This window comes from Manis javanica, chromosome 6 (genome assembly GCF_040802235.1).
Source record: "Manis javanica isolate MJ-LG chromosome 6, MJ_LKY, whole genome shotgun sequence".
Taxonomy (NCBI): domain Eukaryota; kingdom Metazoa; phylum Chordata; class Mammalia; order Pholidota; family Manidae; genus Manis; species Manis javanica.
Window position 1 is genome coordinate 131,328,909 of NC_133161.1, and position 25,030 is coordinate 131,353,938.

At 49.8% G+C, this 25,030-nt stretch overlaps 2 long non-coding RNA genes across 3 annotated transcripts in view; one reads left to right on the forward strand and one right to left on the reverse strand.

Moving 5' to 3' along the window:
- The window catches only part of LOC140850010 (uncharacterized), a 190,763-nt gene that overhangs the window by 106,728 nt on the left and 59,005 nt on the right, over window positions 1-25,030 (forward strand). The gene's annotated exons all lie outside the window — the stretch shown is intronic.
- Window positions 19,787-24,157, reverse strand: LOC140850212 (uncharacterized). Its single transcript, XR_012132899.1, has 3 exons — window positions 24,065-24,157; window positions 23,177-23,236; window positions 19,787-19,923 (listed from the first exon to the last, which is right to left on the reverse strand). It is a non-coding gene; the product is annotated as an uncharacterized lncRNA (long non-coding RNA).

A 25,030-nucleotide genomic window follows, 5' to 3' on the forward strand; every position in this document is an offset into this window, starting at 1 on the left:
ATGGGGCATTTCCAATAACATGGCTGCTTGTTGTCAGGGGGAGAAGCAAGGACTCAGGGGGTCAGTGCTGACCCCACTACCTGCTAACTACTGAGGCCTCAAACAAGCCTCACCTCTCAACTGGGTCCCCCCCCCATTTTCCCCCATTCTGCCAAAGGGTCACGATCTCACTCCCTGCTCACGTGCTTCCAGGATCTCAACGGTCCCCAATCCCATTATGACTGTCCTGGCTCAGCGTTTCAAAGCCCTCACCCTCTCTCAGCTCCCAAAGTGCATTCTAGCTTCGTGTCCCCACCCCTCTGCCCCCTACATGCTCACCAGTGCAGACCACCACTCCTCACAGTCCTCGTGATTCCCATCAGGTTTTATTCCTCCTTCCATGTGTGAGCTCACGGCAATCTTTATCTCCACTTCTTACATTATTTCTTTATTTCACATGCTCACATTTTATATTTTTTATTACTACATCATTTTACCTATTGGATTATGCCCTCCTAGGCAACATTTCCCACAAAATTTAGCTCACAGACGTGTACATATTATATACATATCATATATATTACATGGATGTGTCTGGAATGGATGAATAGATACATATATAAGTGAATGAATGAATAAACTTAACTTACCTCGTCCATACCTGTAAACCTCAGAGAAGCTCGGCTGAGCTGCCACCTGGGGGCAAGTTGCCTCCTGAGTGAGGAGGACCCTGTGACCCCTGCTCCTCTCTTTTCTCAGCTCAACTCTGTGAGTTGATATGAAAAGCGATTGTGATGTACTGAATAAAAGTGCTCTGCAATTTGAAAATAGTTACTGGATAAGAAGTGAAGTTATCATCGCGGAGTCTCTCCCTCTGTGTCTTCCGGCAGCAGGTGGTGTGGAGCACTGCCACAGAGCACAGGCCACGCAGCACGGCCACGGAGCACAGGCAGGAGGAAGAAGCACCGAAACCCCGGCTCCAAGACCCCCTGAAGCAGTGGTCTCTGCTTTCGTTTGGTTTGGTTGTCCAGGCCAGAAACATTTTTATTCCCTGAATACTTTTCCTGCCTCCAAGGTCACAGTGTCTCCCTAGATGCTGCCACTCACTGAGGCCTCCTCTAAGCCCAGGGGTGTCTGGAACTTAGAAAACCTAGAGGCTGAAGAGAAGCTTGCAGGAAGCATTGCTGGAAGGACACACAGACACATCCGTGACCCTGGAGGGGAGGGAAGCAGGTACAGCAGAGAGTCAGGAAACTCACAAAGAGCAAGTTCCCCACAAACACTGAGGCGGGGCTCCATTCCCTGCCTTGTTTCAGGCAGCTTTGTCTTCTAAAGACCCTACATAAATGGCCACTGAAAATTGAGAGAACATAGCAATACGTGGAGAGCAGCAGACAGAACCTGCAGAGCTTGAGCTCTTCAAAGATGGAAGGGCCGTTCCTGACAGGTGGGGATGGAATGAAGCTGGGACACTGATGGGGCATCAGGCTAGAGACCCCAGACCTTGTGGCACCTCACTCCTAAGATAGACAGGAGAAGCCTGTCCCTAGGTGGGGATGCTCCCCTCTGGGTCTGGAGTGGAGACACCTGCTGCCAGAAAGCTCTGGGAACACAGCTGAATAGGCGCTAGAATGCAGAGGAAGTCACAGCCCCAACCCAGGGAGCCCCTTGTTTACACTGGGACCTGGACAAAACCTGAAACTCACAAGAGGAAGCCCAGCACTCACAGAGACAATCAAACGTTCTTTAAATTCCCTTGCCTGTGCCCACGTGTGACTCGTGATTGAAAATGTCTGTGATTGAACAGGCATTCATAAACCACCCACACCTCCCTGAGGGGGTTAGGAAAGGGTGAGAGGGTGGGGAATGCTGTTTTTAAGGTGGATAAAATGCCACCCAGCAAGGGGACCTCGAGAGTGCAGCCACAGAGGGCCCAGAGATTACCGGGCCCAGCAAACCAAGGCTGGGCCCAGGCCTGGTGGAATGACTGGGAAGCAGCCAGGAGGGTGTGCACCTGCCTTGGCAGCATCCAACAGCTTGAGGTGGGGTGACAGGAGGCTAATAAGGGCTACCCAACCCCCAAGAAGCATAAACCCCATTTACAGTGTGTCTACTCCTCCCCAGAGAGCCAGAGCCACTCACATCTGCTCTGGAGGCCAACTGTACTCATATCGTCCAGCACCAGGATCGATGGTAGCACTGGAAGCCCAGAGTCGGCCCAGGTCTTTTACACCCACAAGCCAGCCCACCATGAACACTAAGGCCTTTCTTCTTGCCCGCACACCACCATACCCCTAAGTCCAAGTGGCTAGACTAAAGCAAATTCTGGTTGTCTCTAAAAATCCTGACACGTCATGTCCTTAGGCCTGCAAAGGGTTCTGTTAAGTCAGAAAGGGACTAGAAACATGTCCGCCCACTCCTGAAGGCATGAAAGGAAGGTGTCATCTCTCCCAAGAGTGCAGCTTCCTGCCTGTGTTGGGGGAACCAAGAATAAGGGTGAATGTTCACAAAAGGGAACACTTTCTCTCTCAGAGCACATACTTATTGAGCACTTTGCATGATTGCATTATTTACTTCTTTTAGAATTCAAGGAACAGACACATTTTATGCCCAATGTATTGATGAGGAAACAGAATCTCAGGCAGCCAAAGTGTATGGACCTCATGCCATGGTAGGGGCCAGAATCCCCCAGTGCTGTGGAGAGGGGTTCTGATCCCAGGGACTTCCTGGAAACCACTTCGGGAGCCAGGGTGGGGGTGCACACAGGAAAGCCGGGTATACCCCCAAACGAGCATATGGCATGCACTTCTCTTAGGGGCCACAGAGACCAGGTTGTTGAATGATACCCCCACAGAGCCAGGTCCTTAGGTCCCCCACTGCACAGGTATACACCCCTAGTCTCTGGGGTGAGACAGGTCACCCACAAGTGTGTGGGTGCGACAACAGAAGTCACACTCCACCAGGGAGAGCCCAGGCCACCTCCAGGGGTTGCTTTTCTATGGGGCTGCAGACTGTGGGGGCAGCCTGACTGGAAGACCGTTCACCTGACCAGCCGTGGGCTGCTCTTGGACGTGGACTCAGGTCTCTGACAGTTTCTGGGAGCTCTGCCAAGGAGTCAGGGAGAGCAGCAGGGCTCCTCGCGGGGCTCCTGAACCCGGCGGCAGCAGCGTCTCTAGCTGGTGGGAACAGTGAGAGCACAGCAGGCGGGCGGTTAGGAGGCCGTGGTGCATCCTCTCTACGCCTCTAGTGAAACACCTGGGTGTCTCTGAGGTCCATTCCAACTCAAACTTTGCTGCTGGGACTCGTCTTCTTCCTGTACCGCACCATCGGGCCCAGGAACAGGCACTGTTGTGTGGCCCCAGGCCCTGGCTGCCTCCCTCCACTTCCCCCTGGGACCCCCGCCCATGGACAGGTAGAGGTCCCACCCCTCGATGTGATTAAGCCATCTGAAGCCATTAGGCAGGATCATCGACTAAAGAGTGCTAAACAGGCTGCACACTTAAGTACAGGGTGACAGAGAGAACAGGCTGTCTGATCTGTTGTTAAGCAGTAGATTGTCATTCAAACACGATGTTCGTCATTCCACTGTGTGGATTCTAATTAACTGTCAGAAATGCACTGTTGAGGGGATGATGGATTGTACTGGGGAAACTATTAATACAGCTCATTCACTTCTGCCATGTGCAGCCTGGGCCCAGAGCACTTGACTCCGGAGTTGCCCAGCGGCACTGAGATGGCTGCTCCGAGCCAGCAATGAAGAGGTCATCAGCGTCACCACACCTGCACCAGTTCCAGGTCTGCCAATTGCAGCAGACCTGGGGGTGGCCTCAGATGACAGCCCACAGAGTAGTAAAGGATGCCTACAGCCTGAAGCAGGGCACTAAACTCAATGAAATGGAAATTACACATAGAGCTGTATGTATGTTGCTCTGCCAAAACTAATGGCATGATGGTGAGGAAGATGTAGGGTTGACAATAAGAGTCGCTAAGTAGGGTAAACCCACCACCCAAAAAGCTGGTGCAAAAACAGTCTGCACTGAGAGATGTTCCCTGTACGTATAGCTCCGTGAGGCTGCCTGCCTCATGGTTTTACATTGGTCACAGTGTGCAAGTCTATCAAACACATATATTAAAAGATTATATTAGTTTGGGCTCTCTACAGAAACAGAATCAATGGGAGAGAGAGAAGGATTTCTTTGAAGGAATTAGGTCATGTGATTATAAGGATGGCATGCCCACATCCACAGGGCACGCCAGCAGGCTGGAAACTGAGGTGAGCATTGATTCAGCTGTCCGAGCAGAATTCCTTCTTCCTTAGAAAAACTCCGTGTTTGGTCTTAAGGCCTTCAGCTATCCTCATGCAGGATAATCTTATTTACTTCTTTATAGTCAACTGATTGCAAACGTCGATCACATCTACAAAATACCCCCATAGCAATATCTAGACTAGTGTTCAACCACACGGGCAGCAGAGACTGACCAAGTTAACACAAAAATTAACCACCACAAACCAACCTGAACTTATTCAAAGGAGAGAGAACACAATTACATCACCATGTCATATGAGAATTACCTAAAGGAACCACTGATATTTGTGACTTACCTAATACTATATTACACTGAATCTGAGACATTAATGATTGTATTGTAGTTTTTATTTTATGCTCCATAAAGATAAGACTACCAATTAAAGTAGGAAGCTATGCATTCTTATGAAAAATTTTTTATTTTATATTTGTTCAAAGAGCTGCTTAGGCTTCTTTTCCTGTGTCTTTTATTACATGACGCTCTTTTATGTATGGAAAAAGAAAATGCTCAAATAAATTGAGTAAGATATTTTTAAAACTTCTTGCCATTCAGGGTCCAACTCCCCCATATTCCTTTTGATTCAGAGCTAGTGATGGTCAGGTTTTTCCACTCGATGTCATCTGTGCTGCCACAAGCATGGCTAACAACATTTTTAAAGGAAGCGATATAAGCTCTAAAAGCCTCAGGAGCTCTTAAACAGGTTTTGCAATTATGTAGCTTTGACTAACCAACTGTGACCCTCTCTTTGGGAAGGTTGTTAAACACTCCTAATTCACCATCCCCTGCAACACTTTGATCCTGGGGGTTTGAATGAGTCCATCTCTACTGTCCCCTGGGTGGTTTTCTGGGCCACTGACACCCTATCTGCAAGTTTGGAGGCTGGAGCTTTGATGTCTGTGCACCGGCAGGCAACAAGCCCACCCAGCTGAAGCCACTGTGAGAAGTGGTGCCACATTTCCATGGCGAAGCCATGGAAATGGGGGGCAAATTTGCCTTTCAAATCAATGAAACACATTCATGCCAAGTAATTCTGGGGCTCTTGCCATATGGCAGTCACTGGCCTGCAAGCCCCACATACATTGCCACATTTAATCCACACAGCAGTGTGTCAGGAGGCACTACCACCATCTCCATCTTACAAATGACATAAACAAGGGTGGGAGAAATTAAGCAACTTGGCCCACCTGACAGCTTGTCGGTGAAGATAGTGAGTGATAACCCGAGACCAGCCCTGGCTCTTCCCAAGCCTCTCAGAGGGGATGTCACCTCACAGAAGAGATGGTGGCCTGCCAGCACTTTGAAGGCTCTCTAGTGCTAAAATTGTGGGGACAGTGGAAGGGTCTGGCTCAGAGGGCAGCGAGCAACCCCATCCGCACACTGAGGTTTCTACTTGTGGTCAGGGCCCGGCCCCCACATTATCTCTCCCCAGGTGTACATTTTAAAGAGGGGGGCAGGTGCAAGCAGCCTGCACACCTGCCAGAAACAAGCCCCACCCACCGGCACTCACGGGCGGGGGGGTGGCCACTCAGACCCTGCCTGGAGGAGCAGAGGAATCCTGTGCTGACAGACTAGCCCCCACCCTAATGAGGGAGTCATCTCTGTCAGCAGTAGAGGAAGGAAATCAGTATCTCAACTAACAGAAAGATCTTTAATGTTTTATTCCCTTGGATAAACATTGTGAAATCCTTATCGATTTTAAGTATGGTACTGGGCAAATACACCTTTTGAAAAGTGGCCTTTTAGAAAGTTGCTCACTGTTGATACAAAGTTGATCTTCCCCTCACCTGCTGAAAACCCTGAGGTCATCTCTCCCCAACCTGAGAGGACCTCCGGGGACTCTTGGAGGTGCCTCAGATGGAGCCATCACTTTCAGGAAAGCCTGTGATGACCCTGTGCTTTGTGCCCTGGCAGCCCCCTGCCCCAGCTGGTGAGCACCTGCTGGTGAGCAGACCCCTTCTGCCCTCTTCAGATGCAGTTGTACTTAAAAGTTAAACTTCACAAAGCTTCACTTAAAAATTCTGCATATGGTCTTTCCCTGGCCATTAACTCATAATCAGGTAGGATCTACAAGCCCAACTATCTATGTGAAATGATTACTAGAGGGCTTATTTCACCCAGGACCTTAGAAAGACATCAGAAGTATGTATTGAGAATGTGTGAGACCACTTCTACAATGAGAAATATGTGTTTATTCTACAGGCTTATATACAGTGTCTGCGAAGACATGCTGTAGTTTTTTGTGTTGGCCTTCAGCTCTTCCTCAGTAAGAAGAATATAAAATACTCTTTTTACATTTACCAGAAGCTCTCCTGGCCCTGCATTTGGCAGAAAGTCCCTGATCCCATGTGGACCTCTTCTGGGAGCCCCAGGCAGTCTGCACTGTGCTGGGCCAACCCTCCTTTCCTCTGTCCTCACCAGTGCGGAGACAAAAGCACAGCTGCTAGGTGTCACACTTAACCAACCGTTACCTTTCAAAGGCTTTCCCCCCTCCCCGCCTGCACCAGTGCCGCCACTTACATCTTTCCACAGTGAATGTGCTAAGTTTGTGTGTGGTCTCATGCCCCGGGGGCTGTGCTGGCCCTTGGCAAGACCCACCCACCCCCCCACCACCTCTTCCCTCCTGCCTACCCTGGCTGAGCCAGAGAGTTCTGGTGGAAGAGACAGAAGACCTGGATTTGATTCCTGGAAATGAGATTGTGCACAAGGCACTTGGTTTCTTAGACCTTCAGTTTCCTCATGGGTAAAGTCAGGATATATAGATGTTCCCCATGATGGCTTCATGACCAAAGAACATTGTGTATATTAACAATCATTTATAAATATGTGAATCATCGTCACCATCATCCTTGTCATTGAAGAGGCATGATTACCATTAGCACTGTCATGTTTTCCTGTGAAAGCCGCGCCTGTCTCTGAGATAAGGCCTTCCAGGACTGGGTCCTCAAGATCAGGGGCTGGGAAGTGTTACTGTCACCATTAACCCCATTCAACAGCATTTATTAAATCCCCGGGTACTCTGGGCAGAGCTGGACAGGGGACAGGCAGAGTGCCTCTGCCTTCAGGGAGTTCAGGGTTTGACCTGGAGGCTGCCAGAGCTAATGTGTGGTGGGACACAGCAGAGGAGAAGTCAACTGCCATGGAGAGGGGTGAGCCTAGGGTCAAGGTGCTCCAGTCTCCACCTCCCATCAGGAGGCCTAGAACAATCCAGCGTGTGAACTATGCTGGTCCAACCCTTGGCCCTGAAGAAATGGCTTCTCAAAGACAAGGAATAACATCGGCAACTTCTAATATTCATATTACTGATATACTGAAATATGAAAAAGTAAAAACAAAGCAGTGTTATAAAAATTGAGATATAATTGTTTGCATGTAACAAACTAATCTATACAAAACTTGATGAGAAGTCTGCATTCAAAGCCCCTGAGTGAGACCTGGGCCTTACACGGCACCCTGACACCCCCCTGAGGGCACCACTTTCAGCATTTTGAGCTTCCAAGGAACTGGGGTTGTTCAAGGGGACATAACACAGAGTAGATGGTAACACAGGACTGAGTGAGACCCATCCCATGCCCCAGCACACATTCTCTCAAGCTGCTACCAGCCAGTCGCCTCTGTCACCTCAGCTGCACTGCACACCTCTCTGTCTATGCAGCTTGGTTCTGAGGCACATACTGCCCCGGAAAGTGTGCACGTTAACACCCAGTGGGGTCACTGCTTGACCTCCTTTCTCTGTCCCACAGGAGATAATTCTGATACACATCCTACAGAAACCCAGTAGGGTGGAGCCCCAGTGGCCTCAGAGTGATGGCCAGCTCAGCCAAGCAGCCTTGGGAAAACTCCCCCATGCCCACCTCCTCGCCCTAACCCTTCACCCCGGGTCCTTGGTGTCACTGTCCAAATGAACAGTCTGCATCCAAGCCCTTCTCCTGGATGCTGTTTTTGGGAAAAACATAGGTAAGATGAGGACTACTGTGCTATGATTTTGGACTCCAAATGCAGAGAAGAGAAGGCTCAAGCGTCGGAATAGGTGAGATGTGAGAGAAAAGATGGAGAGAGCAGGAGACAGAGGCTGTGCACAGACTTTGGGGAAATCCTCATTTATAGGGTGATGAGGAAGGGAATGTGCTGGTCCTGATGGTGCATGACACGCCTCGGTCCCCACACTCGCCACTCTGCCCTCAGTCCTGCTCTCCTCCCACCATCCGTCCTCCCACCAGGCTCTCCAGCAGAGGGGAGGAGAACCCCAGGCGGTGGGAGGGTGCCCGAGGACCTGGCGTCACTGCACAGGGAGGCGGCGGTGAGCACGAATGGCGGTCATCGCATCTGATCACCAAGAGCCGCTGAGGCAGAGGAGGGCTGAGGAAATGCCGCTGACCCAGCATCTCAGGCCCTGGGGACCCTGGAGAAAGCGGGATGCAGACCGCGTGAAGCCAAAGACTGGGCGGCTGGCAGAGCCAGAGGGAGCGCCGGGGTCAGTGACTAGGCAGTGAGCAGGCGGGGACAGCCCCAGGGGAAGGGTGGGCACAGGACCTTGGAAAGGAAAGGGTCTGGGGGAGTGTGTCAGAGGACGTGCCAGGAGGGGGGACAGCACTGTGAAGATGGCAGGAGCCCCTGCTGCCCTTAGCACCAGGCTCCACAGGCCCTGGCAAGGGAGTCTGTCTTGTTCTGTGTCCACACCACACACACCGGTCACCTAGCAGAGTCCAGCACACGCTGGGTGGTGCACAAGTACCTGCAAGTGAAATAGGAGAGAAGAAAGAGGGGAAGGTGAGGAATAGAGACTTTGAGATACCAAAGAAGGGAGTTAGATGAGGGTTTCCACTGAGTAATCTCAACTTTCTCACTGGAGTAGGAGGGAAATGTCATCTGCTTAAAATGAGACGGATGGAGGAAGCTCCAGAGGGTTCTGCCATGTGGAGGGGGCATGGAAAAGCCTCCATCTGCTAAGCAGAGCTTCCCAACTGTCCGGGCAGGTCAGAGCCTAAGACTGGAGCACCAGCCCTGAGCGCAGAGGGCCAGGTTGGCCCTGATGGTCCAAGCAGCCCAGAGGGGCTTCTCGAGAGTGACACACACACAATAAAGTCACCAGCACGGGACCAGCAGCCCAGCATGACGCTCTGAGTGTGGCAGAAGGGTGCCAGGCCACAGCACCTCTGCTGCAGAGGCCCCTGCTTCTGGCCAGCAAGGGGGCCAAGGAGTCTCTGTGACCCCATCACCCAGGGCAGGGCCTGTAGCTAAGGAGCAGCCCTGCAGGCAGGGGCAGGGGCAGGAGGGGCCCGGCAGGGGGGCCTGCAGGGGAACCTGCAGGCAGGGGCCTGTACGTCTACGTCTACGTGCTATCTGTGGCTGCTCTGCCCTTCAGCAGTGTCCAAACTGGCCATTCAGACACTACACACAAATTCATTATTTTGAAATACTTGATATGAGAAAGACCAATAAGAAATCCATTAAAATCATTACAAGAAGTTCCAACATTACTTTTGCCAGTGAAAGAGAAGAATTGTATGAGCCTTTAAATATAATTTCAACTGCTGAAAATTTTTGAATGGTTGTAAAAAAAATGGTTTTAAAACTTTTATCACCTACTTGTGTGAACAAGGTTTTTAGTCAATGGTGCCTTCAGGAATTTGAACAAATTATCACTAAGTCTGAGGCATAAACTTAATTGTAGCTATTTTAATCCTCAAAACTGATATACAGAAAAAGTCAGCTCATGAAAGCCTGCTCACCTTTCTCATTTAAGAAGTTTTATGCATTCCTAGAACACTTACACAAGTTTATTATTTAATGTCTTTCTTAAAATTGTGTATTTTATAATTTCTCATCAACCTTAAGTAATATAAAAATAATGTAATGAATATTTTCACCAAGTGTCAAATAAACACCCAAATCCCCTGCAGGTCACTCCAGTGCACCATTCAAATATTGTTTTCTGTGTAAGACACACAAGAAAGTAAGGTCAGGAAATGTTGTGGAAAGGAATCAAAGAGAAATGAATAAAAGGTTGATGTACATATGTGGGCCAGGCTGCCACACACCAGGCAACAGTCTTCCCAGCAAAGCGCCACGTCCAAGGGGTGAACCCCCAGGTGGGAACAGTACAGGAGGCCCAGAGGGTCACTGCAGCGGGTGGGGCCCAGGCAGAGTGAGCAACCAGCCGCATGCCTGCGCTTCAGGGGGAGAGGGTAGACGAGCGGCTGGTAGAAGGAGTGATGGGCTAAAACACAAGGCTTTGGGGAAGGGAGGAGTCAGGGATACCTGGGTTCAAATCCAATCCAGGTGAACGTCTGTGGGGCCCACTGCCTTTACCTGCTCCCCTTTCCACACAGAAGCCCTTCTCGGGGTGTCCAGAGGCACCCTCCCTGAGACGTCACACAGCATCACACAGGCAGGAAGTGTTTCCATTTCAGAAGTGCTCCTCGCATCTCGGACTTCAATCAGCCGAAATGTCGCTGTACTCCCTGTTGCAACCGCAGCCACAATGGGCACCCTCAGCCTGCCACTCAGCCACTCACAGACACCAAGTCTCCACCTGGAAAGTCAAGGGATGGGGTGGGCCTGCCCTGCATGATAGGAGACACTAAACAGACCTGGCTGCGCCCAGTTAGGGCCTCTGGCCAGCTGAGGGACTCGGCCCACCCATGCTCCTTTTCTGGCATCAGATTTCTCATTTGTGAAATGAAAGGGTTTTATTATACGATCTTTAAGGTACCTTCCATCCCTAACATTTTCCATTTCTGAGTTAACCAATATCCAGAAGATTTAATTAAGTATTGGTTCAGATCATTGGATCAAAATCACTAGAATGCACTCCCTTGACAGGAAATATAGCTGCATTGTTCACAGCTATGTCCCTGGTGCTGAGAACAGACCTGGGCATACAGTAGGGACTCAATAAGTACTGAATGGATGGATGGATGGATGGATGGATGGATGGATGGATGGATGGATGTGCTTTCTAAGAATGTGTACCAAGCAAAGGCTGTTAAAGACATTGTTAAGTTAATTCACTTGGGAAAAATTCAACTGGGCACAAGGACTCATCCCACCATGACAAAAGTAACCTGATAGGGGCATCACAGCCACATTGGGAAAATGCACTGAGAGTGGAGGATTGTGGACACATGCACATCAGAATTCCCAGATGATGGGCTCAGGGATGCTGTCAATTCTCACTTCCCAATTTTGGAAGGTTTCTAGAAGGAGAGAAGACTTAAAACTCTGTGAGGAGGGTGAAACTCAATGCTGTGTGCAAAAGAGCACACAGACCACGTGTAAGAAGCCATCAGACGCAGACTGAAGCCCAGGCACAAGGACTGGGGGAGGAGGCGTGGCAGAACCACTCCTGAAGCTGAATGGCCCGGTTCTTTCATTTGTTCAGTGGCCCCAACATCGCTGCCCTGGCTCTTTTCTTAGGTTCTCCTCTGAGCCCTCATCAGGACGGTAATGCCCAGCATGCCAGAGAACGCCTAGGAGCTGCCCACCGTCCCCAGGGAGGACCTTCACCCTCTAAAGTCAGCACTGAGCACCCACTGGAGGTCTGTCTATCCTCTGGCAGTCGGCGCCCGCCCAGCTCCGGGTCTCCTCCTCTGCTTTCATCAGGACTAATCCCGGAAATGCAAAGACCTCAAATGACAGCTGGGCAAGATCCTTAGGAAGGTGCCGTCCTCGGTACGGGACCACCCACTCACTGTGCAGGAGCCTCTGCTCTCGCAGACAGGTGAGAGGCTCTCCCTCCAGGCCCACCCGCTTCACTTACCTTTCCTCTCTGGGACTCCTGGTCCAGGGTCCGTGCCAGAACTCGATGTGCTTCGTCATCTGCAGTTGACCTGCAGGCCTCCCCCTACCCATCATCCCCTTTAAGTGGGAGAGCAGACTTCCCAGCTCCTAGCTCTGTTCTTCCAGTGGAATCACACACAAGCCACCCAGAGAATTGCTCACTCATCATCAGAACACCATCCCTGACATTGTATTTGCTTCCTGATGTGGCTTAAATAACACACATCTATGATTTTATAATCAATGGTCAGGAGGTCAGAAGCCCAAAATGGGTGAGGGGGCTGTGCTCCTTCTGGAGGCACCAAGGGACAGTCTGTGACTCTGCCTTTTCCAGCTTCTAGAGGCACCCGAAATCTCTGCGTGCTGGCCCTCCCCCACCTCCAAAGCCAGCGGCATAGTGCTGTCGTCTCCCCCCAACTCTGACTCCAACTCCGACTTACTCTGCTTCCATCCTCGCTTCTCCTCTCTCTCTGACTGTCCTGCCTCCCTCTTATATGGACCCTCATGGTGACATTGGCCGGCCTAGATAATCCAGGGTAATCTCCCTGTCTCAAGATCCTTAGTCTAGTCATCTGCACATATTCTCAGGGCCCAGGGTTTGGAGTGGTGACATTGTTGGGGGCCATGGCATGGCTTCAGAGACTCAAAACCACCCAATGGCTTCCTATAAAAAAAAAAGTAATGCCCTGACAATGCCTGAGCCAGCAGGTCCCCCGCTACCTCTTTGAGGTCAGTATTGACTAGTCTCTTGTGCACACTTGGTTAGCCACGTGATCCTGCTCGGGATTCCCCGTGCAGGCCAGGCCTGTGCTCAGGCGGGGCCTCAGCCTGCAAACCTTCCCTTGCAGGTGAACATGGCAGCTCTCTCTCCTCTCCCGTCTCTGCCTGAATATCACTTTCTCAGTGAGAACCTCCCTGACCACCCTTCCTAACATGGCAATGCTCCTCCTGCCTGCGCCTGCCTGGCATTCCCTACTCCCTGCTTTATTGCTCTTCTGGGCCCTTATCACCCTCCAGGACACTGTCTCAGTTCCTTTGCATCTGCTGACAGTCCACCCCTTGCACTGATAAGCTCCATGAAGAAGCTGGTGTCTGTCCTGGCCTAACTATAATCCCAGGGTCCCTACAATAGCCCCTAAAACTGAATGGGCACTCAGTAAACATCTGTGAAATTTCATTCCAAATAATTTTTTAAGCACCTATTATCATTGCACAATTCCAGGAGGCTCTGTCCACATCATAGTTTATGCCCCATTGCATCTGGTGGGAGAGTCTCTGTGTTAGAAGTAGGAAAGATAGAGAAAGAAGACCGTCTCTGTCCTCAAGGATTAGGACATCCAGCAGGAAAGGCAGAAGCAAAACCAAATAACAGCACCGTGGTGAGGCAGGCAGTAACCGACCCCTCACCTCTCCATCTCACGTAGGCACTGACAGCACGGCCACCTTGCCTGTACTTGGCTTTGACAGCCTCATGCAGTAAACAGCAGGCTTCCTCCACGAGGCTCAGAAGGCAGGTGTGTGATGACTCAGAGGGTTGTTTCCAATAGAAGCATAATAAAGCAACCCAATATCACTGATGCCTTGTTGCAGAACTGGGTCAGGCCAGCAGAGGCCATCGGCCGCATGCCGCCCATCTGAAAGAAGCTGGGTCCCCATGGCCCACAGCACAGTCTGCCAGGAGCCTACAGTGCCTACACCCTGAGCTCATAAAACTAAGTGCCCAGCTTGGACTCAAAACCCACATTGCTCTCTTTTATCTCCTCCTGGAGATGCAGTAGAACAGCTAGAATGAAAACAATTAATCAATGCTTCTAACACCGGAGCTTTTTTTCTCTGCGTAGCACCAATTATTTAATGTCATAGAAAGCAAGCTGCCTGCATGGGCTGAGGCTGCAATGCTTCCAGACAGCCTCCTCCCACAGATGACGCAAAGGTAAAGTCCCTCTGTGTTGGGCAGCCTCTGCCTGTGGAAGGCCAGAGGCCAGGTCCCAGCCTGGAGATGCACGTGCGTCTGCAGCGCTGTGCCCCTTCATCCATGCCTGGACTGACCGTTCACTGCCCCCACCCCAGGGCCTGGTCACGGAGGCTTTCTCCGCCTTAATTCAGGAGGCCAAGGGGCAGAAGGATCTACCCTGCTTACTCAGATCTGGCCGTAAATGGCTTGCATTTGGGGGCACCAGTGAGAAAGGCACAGCCCTATCAGGCAGCAGACAGCACCCTGGGCAAACCAGTGGGTCCTCCACCCCACAGTCCCCACTGACCATGAGGACTCAGGAGTGAATCAGTCCATTAGACAGAATTCCCAGAGCACTTACTACCACACCACACACCGTGGGGGCAAGAAGGAATTTAAGTAGAATCTGTGTTCTCAAGACTACATGGACAAGCAGCTGGAAAACCATCCCACTCACGTAAACACATACACAACTGGGAGCCACATAGAAAGCACAGAGAGGATGGGTCAAAGAGCCAGCCAGGGGACACAGAGGCCACAGTGAGCCGAGGCGGTCGGGGGAGGTGTCCCGGGAGACGGCGAGGGGGCTGCTTCCTGGTAACGAGGGTCTGGCAGGCACCCCCGTTGGTAGAAGGATGGGCATGTGCAGAGACCAGGCACAGGTGTTGCATGTCAAAAGGGTGACTGCAGACCCCTCCGCCTAGGACAGCAGACTCATTTGAGCAAAGCACAGGAGGCCAGCTTAGAGAAAGGCAAACAAGAAGCCAGCTGGTCTGCCTGCCAACCCGTGCCATCCTCTTCCAACATGGCAAACTCACAATGCCACCTCCAAACCAACCACTCCAAAGCACGCACTGTGTCCAAGCACTGTCTCTGCACTTTTCAGGTCCCACGTTACTTATTCAAACCAACAACCCTATGACCTGGACATCATTTTGTAAATGAGAAAACTGAGGCCCAGAAAGGATAAGTGAGTGGACTGAGGTTGCACAGCCAGCAAGTGTTGGAGCTAGGTTTTGAACTGAGAGAGTCTAGCTCCAGAGCTCACCGAGTTGTTTTTATTCCCAGTGCCTTTATTTCTTCAGAAGTGATGTCTTTTTAGTCCACACTTTGCCTGACAACTACATCAATTAAGCCTTAACAGAAACAACCACCCATAGCTGGACCCCCACAGATCAAAACTGCGGGTCCTGGTTCCTGGAGCCTTGGAGTCCCCACCACTGGGTTGGTGTGCTGGCTCCCACACAGTCAGTTCACAGCAGCTGCTGAAGCCTGTCCACTCTGCCTGCTGGAACACCTCCGTAGGACCCCCAGGCCTCCCCCCTCCAGCAACAAAAAGATTAATACCTAACAGCCCACATTTTTAACTGCTGTGATACATTACCTTTTGCAAACAAGTGCTGATGGTGTCCAGAGAGGATGATTACTTATCCCTCTTGAGTAAAATAAGCAGAAGCCAACCTCAGGCTCTGGGGTTCCCTGTAGAATATGGGTCTAGGTGTTGTCAGAGCAAGCAGTGGCTGTGATGAGACCTGGGAGAGGACACCTTCTGAAGGGCCAGCTCAGCCCTGCACATTTCCAGGTGCCTGCTGCCTCCCACCACAGGACGACCATCAGGGACCCTGTAAATGTGGGACCTTTGGGGCTGGTGACAATTTTGATGGGCTGCACTAAAAGAATCTGTTAAGATGGTTAAGATTTAACATGAATGACTGCCTAAATGCTTCTTTTTATGTGTGTATAAAACTGGTATCATCAAAGCAGAGCCTTGGAATGATTAATGTGCCTGCAGTCTGCAGGGAGTCCGGGCAAGGATTATTACCTGCCCAGAAGTATGGCCAGAGGGGCCCTGACAGGAAGGATGTGGGCAGCAGGTGAGAAGGAGCAGCAACAAGGCAAGGAGACAGGATGGGCCCGGGCGAGGGGCAGGGGCTCATCAGCGACGCTGGGCTTTGAGATGCCACCAGGAGAATGGAGATGCCACACATTGATGGGGAAGTTAGAAGGAGAGGAGTTTTATTTTATATGATAAATTGGTAGACTAGGCCAGCCTGGAACTTGGGAGAGAAGGGAGAGGTGGCATCCCACCTCAGCTGGAGGGCGGGGTTCATACCTTTCTCATCACAGTATTCTCTGCGCATGAAGATGCGAAGCCCATGGCAGTCACTCACGTCTTGAACACGACGATTTGAATACTGTCACTGTGACCATGGAGTCAGACCTTGACGTTTAACCAGGTTTGTGAGGACTTGGGACAGAAAGGTCGTGACTGTTAGGACCCATCCAGAAACCTGTGTATTTCTGTTCCGAGGTCATGAATGTCAGCTGTCTAATCTGATGACTGGAGCACAAAGGCCAGAAGCATGTAGTTCCATCAGGAATTTTCCTGGGCTTCCATGTGCCCCTTCCACCACAATCCCCCAAATAGATGGCTCCATGAGAGAGAGCAGACCTCTGAAGTCACAGCCCATTTATAAAGGAGCTTGGGTGCTCACTAATGCAGCTCTGGTGCTACAGCAAAGAGTAGCAAAAGCCTCAGGGAAAATGGGGAGAGATTAAATCAAGGCTTTCTTATGTCTGGGTGATTTGAGAAGCCACTGTTACCCAGAGGGCTGGCTCATGGTCTGGACTTTAAAATCCCTGGCCTGTGGAGTCTGGACCCACCAACCCAAATGCACCCAGGAAATCCCCGTCCCTGCTGGAGTGTGACTATAGAGACCCTGCTTCCCATCCAGGCTCACAGCCCAAGACCCAGCCACGTCCCATCACCAAAGGCAAGGTTCTGTACTTCAAGCTCTCAGAATCACAGAGGTGGTTCACAATGTATAAGATAGAAATGTCACTCCAGATGACACATTGGCTTCCCCAGAGCTAGAGGGGTGCCTCACCCACTAACTGGGTTGCAGGGACAAGGGCACCCAGCCAATGACCTCAGTGCTCTGGGAAGACACTGTGCACCCCTCCCACCTCCCTCTGAGCAGCATGACCACCAGAAAAGAGCCAGGAGCTTCCTGGCTGGACTCTCAAATTCTACTCCCATTTCATAGGTGAGGAAACAGAAGTTCAGAGGAGGTAATGAGTTGCCCAGGAAATAAGGGGCAAGTCTGTGTTCTCACCCAGGTATGTGTGACCCAGAATCCTGCATGGGGCCAGGGGGATGGACTGAAGAATAAAGAAAGGAGAGCCCCAGTCAAACAGCTCAGCACTGCCTCAGAGCCTGTCCACCCCCGGATGCCTTTCCCAGCCAGATCCCTGTTAGGGTAGAGGAAGGGTCAGGGCTCATACTGTAAGCTGGGCTCAGGCATCAGCCCGGCACACCCAGAAAGGAAGGGGATGTGTGTTCCATTCAGATGCCCCGGAATCTTACCTCACACAAAGTGGACATTATGTCATCCATTTCTCTCTCCACAATGGTAGATTTGACAGAAAGAGGAACTGTATGGGCTGAGAAACCTACTTCCCATCCCACCAATTCCCATCGGCTTGCCCCTCACGGAATCAGAGCATCTTATCTGCCTCTGCTGCATTCTCCCATCACCCAGGACTGTCGCCTGCTCTCTGTCCTCATCCCTCCAGCGCCGGGTCCTTCTCTGAGTGGCCCTGGGCTCTTTTACCACCACTCCGTCGCCCAGCAGAGATTCCTGCCAGACAGGATGACCCAAACCACTGCATGAAGGCTGTCCTGATGCCAGGACGGGCTGGGGTCTGTGCGATGGCCTGGGGGCTAGACCACACAGGAGCACCTGTGCCGCCTCTCCTGTGCTCATGGCCCAGCACCAACAGTGGAGAGGAAATCCTGGGAGACTTTCTCGAGGCAGAATCTGCTCTCTCAGAGGGGGCTCTCAGTGGCTATGATGCCTCAGCAACTTTAAAAAGCAATGATCTCTGTGCCAGGCTTCCCTCTGAGAGCTGATGGGACCAAAAGAACAGCTTCACTCAGGGGGAAAAACAAGGGACAGAAAGTGTCAGGGTGAATACAGCCAGTCAGAGAGCATGGCTCTGCTGAGCTGGAGATTCTGGGGTCTGGTTTTGTTTTTGCTTTTCTCTTTGCTGAGATGCTTATGAGGCTGCTTCAGGGCACAGACAGCTCCTCTCGCTAAGATGCTTTGCAGGAGAGAAAGAAGGGAAGAGCCTCCAGCTTCCAGAAGAGTCTGCGTAAATCTGGGGGGTGATTTCAGGTCCAGAGCTGAGACTCCTGTGTGAACGGGCAAGTCAGGGTAGTAAATAGGGATTACTAATCGGTAACTGGCTCCCACCCCTAGAATTTGTCAGGTGTTTGGTAGCTGTTCTGATCCTCCCTCCACTCTTCACAGTTCATGTGTCACAGGGGCCAGTGGGCAGACTGGAAGCAGACCCAGGATGCTTTCCTGCTGCCTGAGGTCCTGGCAGGGTGCAAAGGGCCTGGATGGAGCTGTGCTTCCTGTGGAGATCTTGGTAAAGGCACCTTGCCTGTGGACAGCAGAGAGACACTAGTCACAGGTGCAGACAGCTGTTGGGTTTAAACCTGGCTGCCTTATTTACCAGCTGCAGGGTCTTATTCTCAGAATAGGAACAGTTCCAGGTGGAAATGCTACCCAGGGCGAGAGGGAAACATCTCAGGCATCCATCTACCTCTTTCTGATGGACTTCTATCAGTATTTACTGATATATTAATAACAAAGTATTGATATATTTACTGCAACTAATACAGCACCTCAGATTCATTAAGCACCTATTATGCACATTGTACTTTCTAAGCAGTATGAAATAAAAAGCACAACACACCCCACATAGAACCACTAATACACAGAACAGCCCTTGAAAGCCCTTGGTTCATTTCTACCCATTCACTCAGCATTTAATCACACCGCCCAGCAGCCCCAGCTCTGATCTAGGCACTTCGGGAAATGCTGGGATGAGTCAGATACAGCTTCTAGCCTTACAGGGAATACATTCTGGTGGATAAAAATAAATTATGATTCACAAAAAGCCAGAGTGGAAGCTTAGGATTGTAGTGACTTCTGAGCTGGGCCCGGGCGTGTTCAGGAGGAGCTCAACAGATGGGAGAAGAACGGCTGCCTTTCCAGTAAAGACAGTGGATCACACATCGGGGAGGGGAGTTGCAAACACAGTAACAAATAACTGGCAAAGGGCAGAATGTGATAAATGTCAGATGAGTGTTTCTGACAGTAAATGTCAGACAAGTTAGAGAAAAGTGCCTGTTTGAATTGGGGGGATCGGGAAAACTATACAGAGAGGCCGGATTTTTACAAGGATCTTACAAAACACCCAGGCTTTGTTTAGTGTCTGGAGAAAGGAAGCGCACTCCAGGCAGAGGACAAGGTCAAGGAGAGCCAAATTCAGGACATCTGGAGGCAGGGCCACAGAGCTCAGAGTTTATTCTTGGAAGTGGGCAGTCGTGAAATGTCAGCTCCAAGGGGGCGGCTTGAGAAGAGGAGTGATTTCCCGTCCGAAGCAGAAAATCCCAAGCTGCAGAGCAGGACCGTCTCGGGCAAGCTCCGCAGCGAGGGATGGCAGGACAGCACCCATCTCCAGGGTGAGCCTGCTGCCCAGGGAAGCCTCCTTGCCCTTCAGAGGCTTACAAAGCACCCCTGCACCCCATCCGCCCCCACACACACAGTCCAGCAGCACTCACCCAGGGAGTGGCTGCTGCTCTTTATTCAGAGAGAGGCTTTTCTATCAAAAACAAAATGGAAACACCAAGGTCTCCTAAACAGTTCATCTTGAAAATACAATATTCCACTTTCTCTTTGCAGGTGGTGATGTGTGGTGCTCTGGACACCTTCTTAAGAAGATATGCCTCTTCTCTTGAAGCCTTGGAGCCCAGATGACTCCCCTCTGCTTTGTGCTACGTAGCAACTGCCCTGCCCAGGGGCCCAGCCAGACAACTCTCCAGTATTTACCTGAGGACACCAGGGAAGAGAAAACTATGCATGAACAAATCAGTAGCCTGACTTCCACAGAAAGGAATCAGGCAGGAAATAAAGATCACATATAATTCCATCAGCCTCTGCTAACATTTTAGTACTATATTTCTTCCTGGTATGTTTTTACAGATTTCTATACCATTGGTGTCATGTTATATGTACAATTGTGTATGCTACCTTTCACCTAAGCACTTCCTGATGCCGGTCTGTAGCAGAATTCTCCTCTGACCCCTTGATCTGGCTAACTCTTACTCATTCTTGGTGTCCCAGCTTAGATGACATTTCTTCTAGGCAGAGTTCTCTGACTACTCATATTTTTAGTAACAGCCTCTCCTATGGGCTACCTTAGTCCTGTACCAAAGTCCTTATCAGCAGTAATAGAATTTCCTGGTTATGTAAGGGCCATGAGGCCAGGGAATGTGTCCGTTTTGACAATTGTATCCTTGACAATTGTATCCTCTATGCCTACCATAGTCCCTCACAATTATAGCCCCTATGCCTACCATAGTCCCTGACAATTGTATCCTCTATGCCTACCATAGTCCCTGACATTTGTATACTCTATGCCTACCATAGTCCCAGGTACATATTAAGTATTCCACAAATACTTGTTGGATGGATGCATGTCATTCTTTATAGACATCACATTTAAAGGTCACATAATATTTTAGTGTAAGGACATACCATATTTATAGCATGGTTGTATACCATAGTTGAACAATCCTCTATTTTCTTACTTTCCAGTTTTATTGAGCTATAATTGACATATAGCATTGTAATAGTTTTAGGTATACAACATAGTGATTTTATATATGTATATATATATGTTGCAAAATAATTGCCACAATAAGTTTAGTCAGCATCTGTCACCTCACAGTTACAATTTTTTCTTTTAATGATAAACAATTCTTAATTGTTTTACTCATTTGTTTCTTTTCTCTCCAGTAAACACTAAGTTCCACAAATTGCAGGAACCCTGTACTTTCTAGTCACCAGCATATCCCCAATATTGAATATGGTGTGTAGAACATAGCAGGTCTTGATATTTAAGGAATAAGTGATTTAAAGAGGGAATTAATATTTGGGTTGTGATTCTAATAAGTAACACTAGAATGAACATCCTTGTGCATGAATCTCAAACACAAAGGAGAACTATTTAATCAAATGGTTTGAACATATATAAAGACTTCTCATACATGTGCTCACACTGCTGTAAAGTCCTGCCATCAGTGATCAGCATATGAGAAAGCTGCTAATATGTCCTCAGTTCTTGAAGCACATCAAAAGCATATCTTTCAAATCTTTGTTGATTTAGTAAGTGAAAATAGGAACTCATTTTCACTAATTTGCACTTATTTGATTCTAGGAAGAATTAGCCTTTTTAATATGTTTCTTAGACCTTGGTATTTCAACCTGCCCACTTATTATCTTTATTATTTATGGGGTTTTAATAGTTTTCTTCCCAATATAGGCCTGAGCTCTTCAGGTAATTTATTCTTTGTTTTTGATAGCTGTAACATTTTCCATTACATTTTCCTTTTCTCTATAGAACACTTCTGATGTACAGAATTTTCAAAAATCATCAAATTCTTGTTATTTCTTTTATTACTTTTATGTCTAAAATATGCTTTTTATTTCAAAGTATGCACAGACTTACATTTTTTTCTAATTTCAATTTCCCATTGACATATATCCCTTTTGACATATGGTATAAAGTGAAGTTCTAAAAAGCTTATTTTTCCCAAAGAACAAGTCATTTTTCCCCATAGTACCTGATTGCTTACCCCTTGCTGAGATGCCAGACCTCCTACAAGCTATCAGGACCCTTATCTGGGTTACTCTGCGCTATATAAATCCCTCTCCTCCTCCTTGGCTACTATACTGCCTTGGTTAGTAATGATTTTTGATATGTTCTAACATATGGTAAAACACACCTCCCTATCATAATTCAACTCCTCAGTTCTCATTCTTAGCTATTTTCTTAGCTCTGTATTTGGTGTGGGTAGGGCACGTGGGCAGGCAGTGGGCTGTGCGGGATCCAGTGAGCACTCACCCTTTCCGGCATGTCTCCCCCAGAAATAGAGGTCACAGGGCAGGGCCTGGCCCCTGCCAGCAAAGAGCTGCCAGCAGAAGATCCATACAGCAATTATGCAGCTAATCTAGAGCCCAAATGAACATTTTGATCTGAAATAATTTGGTACCTTGGGCCAAAATAAAGATAAGAAATAGAATATACAAAGTAGCAACATCATGGCATAATTACAAAAAAAAAGGCACCTGTAAGCATGAATCCTGATCTCAGCTCTGCTGCTTCCCAGCTGTGTGATCAGGGATACCACGTCTCCTCTCTGGCTGCCCTATTTACATCCGTGAATAGGTTGTATTAGATAGTCCTGAAATTCCTTTAGTTCTCTGAGTTTCTACCAGCCACATCTACAACTATTGTGCCTACATTTGCTTACTGATTAGCAAAATTTGGAAGATCTCACTCATTGGCCCTTAACCCTAATTATATGACATGTAATTTATCTTCAGCATTCCTGTCAATGACCTTTAGGGTCAAGCCTAAGACACCTACAGGACACTGGAGCATAATCCTAGGACCTCTGTGCCGATGCTGAAGCCAGGAGTCAGACGGCCCTCACACTGCCCCCTGCTCTTTGGGATCAAGGCTGATGACAATGGTCCGGCCAGCCTCTTTCCCTCAATGACCAGTCAAATGGATCCAGCATGGGAGACACAGCCAAAGCCACAGGACTCAGGAGGGTCTGGGGAGGGCAGGCACAGGGACAGCGTATCACTGAAGGGTGCAGTAGGCTGGAAATGCCCAGGGCTGCGGACCCTGCAGGCAGGCTGCCAGTCTCAGGGTAAGTCCCCTTACCGCTGCATGGACTGCAGTCAGCTGTGCGGTGACTTCTGGTGATACCTAGAAGGGGTCATTGTCCAGGTTCTTGTTGTTGAGAAATTAGTTCTAATTCTGAAACACCCACTAACCCAAACAAATAAGGCTTTGCAGGGGGGCCCCAAATGTGGTTCTGGCTAAAATAAAGGAAATAGCTGAGTCCCCCACAAAGCTCCATCATGCAGACTTAAGGGAGCTACACTGTGCCTGAACCCAGAGGAGAGATTGGGAAGGGACCCAGCCTATCCCAGAGCCAGAAGTATCGGGAATATCATGGAAAGAAGAAAGATACAATGAAATGAAGCCTGAAGCTAAATTCCAGCTCACCACTCAGCAGCTGAGCAACATAGGGCACGTTGTTTAACCCCTCTGGGCTTCAGTCTTCACCTATAAAGTAGGAATTATTATTCATATAGATAGTGTCTCCATATGAGAGGCAATCAATAAATATTATTTTCTTCCTTTCCTCTTCCCAACCCAGGAGCAGAGATAAACTAAAAAGAGATACTGTCAAAAAAACAATTCAAATCCTGGCTCCCCACCTGTTTGTTAACAGGGTAAGTTGGATCTTCTCTTGAATCTCCCCCTTCTCAGCAGAGAAGGGGAATGATAATGCTCACAGCAGACAAGAGAGCAGTAGACAGATGTGAACATTCTTTATCCACTGAAAAGTGCCATGAAAAGGCAAGAAGCCAGATTTTTAATAAATGGAGGAGGGCGCTTCTCTACAGATCCAGCGGGGCCTGGGGACGCCATGCGGCTACTTGAGGAGTGGCTTCACCTAATGAGCACCCAGTTCCTGTCCTTAGAGCCAGTCCCGCAGGGGGCCTGGGTCCGGGAGGGAGGGCGCCCCCTGCTGCAGGAGCTAATGATGACATGTTAACCTTCCCCGGGGGTGTCCTCCATCGCTGGGCAGCGAGCATGAGCTACTTTCTGGCTCGTCTTTGCCTCTCTCAGCGGGGCAGCGGCCTCTGTGCAGGAGCCCCGGGGAATCTCCAACAGTGGTTTTCCTTCACTGCAATGTTAGTCTTCAAGAAAATAGGATCAGAGGGCTCAGATACACTCCCTGATGCTGAGAAAAGTTAAATGGGGCTGATATGTCCCTTGGGCTCTGGGCTCTGCCGTACTCCCTGTAGGATACCTTCCCCGTCTCCCTCTCCTGAGGGCCTTCTTCAGGATGCAGTTTGATGAGCCCAGAATGCCCCCAGAACTCACCACACCATACTGCTTACATGTCCCCTCCCCCAGGAGCATGACCAAGCAGACCGCACCTCCTCGCTGTGTGTGTCTCCAGCACCTGCTCATAACTGGCACTGGATGCAAGACAGACCTAGACGCGCCTCCCCCCAATGTCACGTGCTGAGGGCCCAGAGCAGCTGGGGGCGAGCAGGGCAGTGTGGGGGTGGGGCTTGGCACACTGAGAAGGGCAAGGGAAAAGAACTGCCAGGAAACGGGGGACTTCAGCAGTGGGCCACACCTGATTCGGGAACGGCATCCCACAGTGGGGACAGAGGCCCCGTTTTTGCCAGGAGATTCCTCAATTTTGAGGTCATCTACCTACAGCAACCGTATTTTCGAACCAAAATCTGAAAAATGAGGATAAGAACTAAATCACACATGGTAGCCCATTCAAGGACCCCATTTACTGAAATGAACACAATCATGAGAAATCAACAGCAGAGGTCCAGCTTCTTGGTGGAGGCATCCGTGCTCCCGGCCGGGCTGTGAGGAAGCCCCCCAAGCCAAGCTCCAGAAGCACATTGCAGGTTACTGTGCCGCAGCAAGTTCTGCGTCCTGGGCAACCTGGGGCAGTGGGGTGGGGCAGGAAGGGCTGTAGACTCACCCACCCAGTGCCTCGGGTCTCTGCAGAGAGCAGAGGTTTCCTCAGAGCCCATCTTGGCCAGGCATACTATCTTGAGCCACTAAGGGACATAGAATGAACCAGGAGACCTGGGCCCTGCTCCAAGCTCTCAGATGCTGTGTGATCTTGGGCAAATCCCCTGGAACCTTAGTCTCCATACCCACAAAATGGGTGCATGGTACAGTCCATGGTTTTTCTGAGGCTCTCAGGAGCTCCCTGAGGTACTTGGGAAGCCAGGAAGAGGTGACCCACCACTGCCCCCACCACAGCCTGCCTCACCCCCAACCCCAGGGCTTAACCCCCTTGAAGCAGGAACAGCA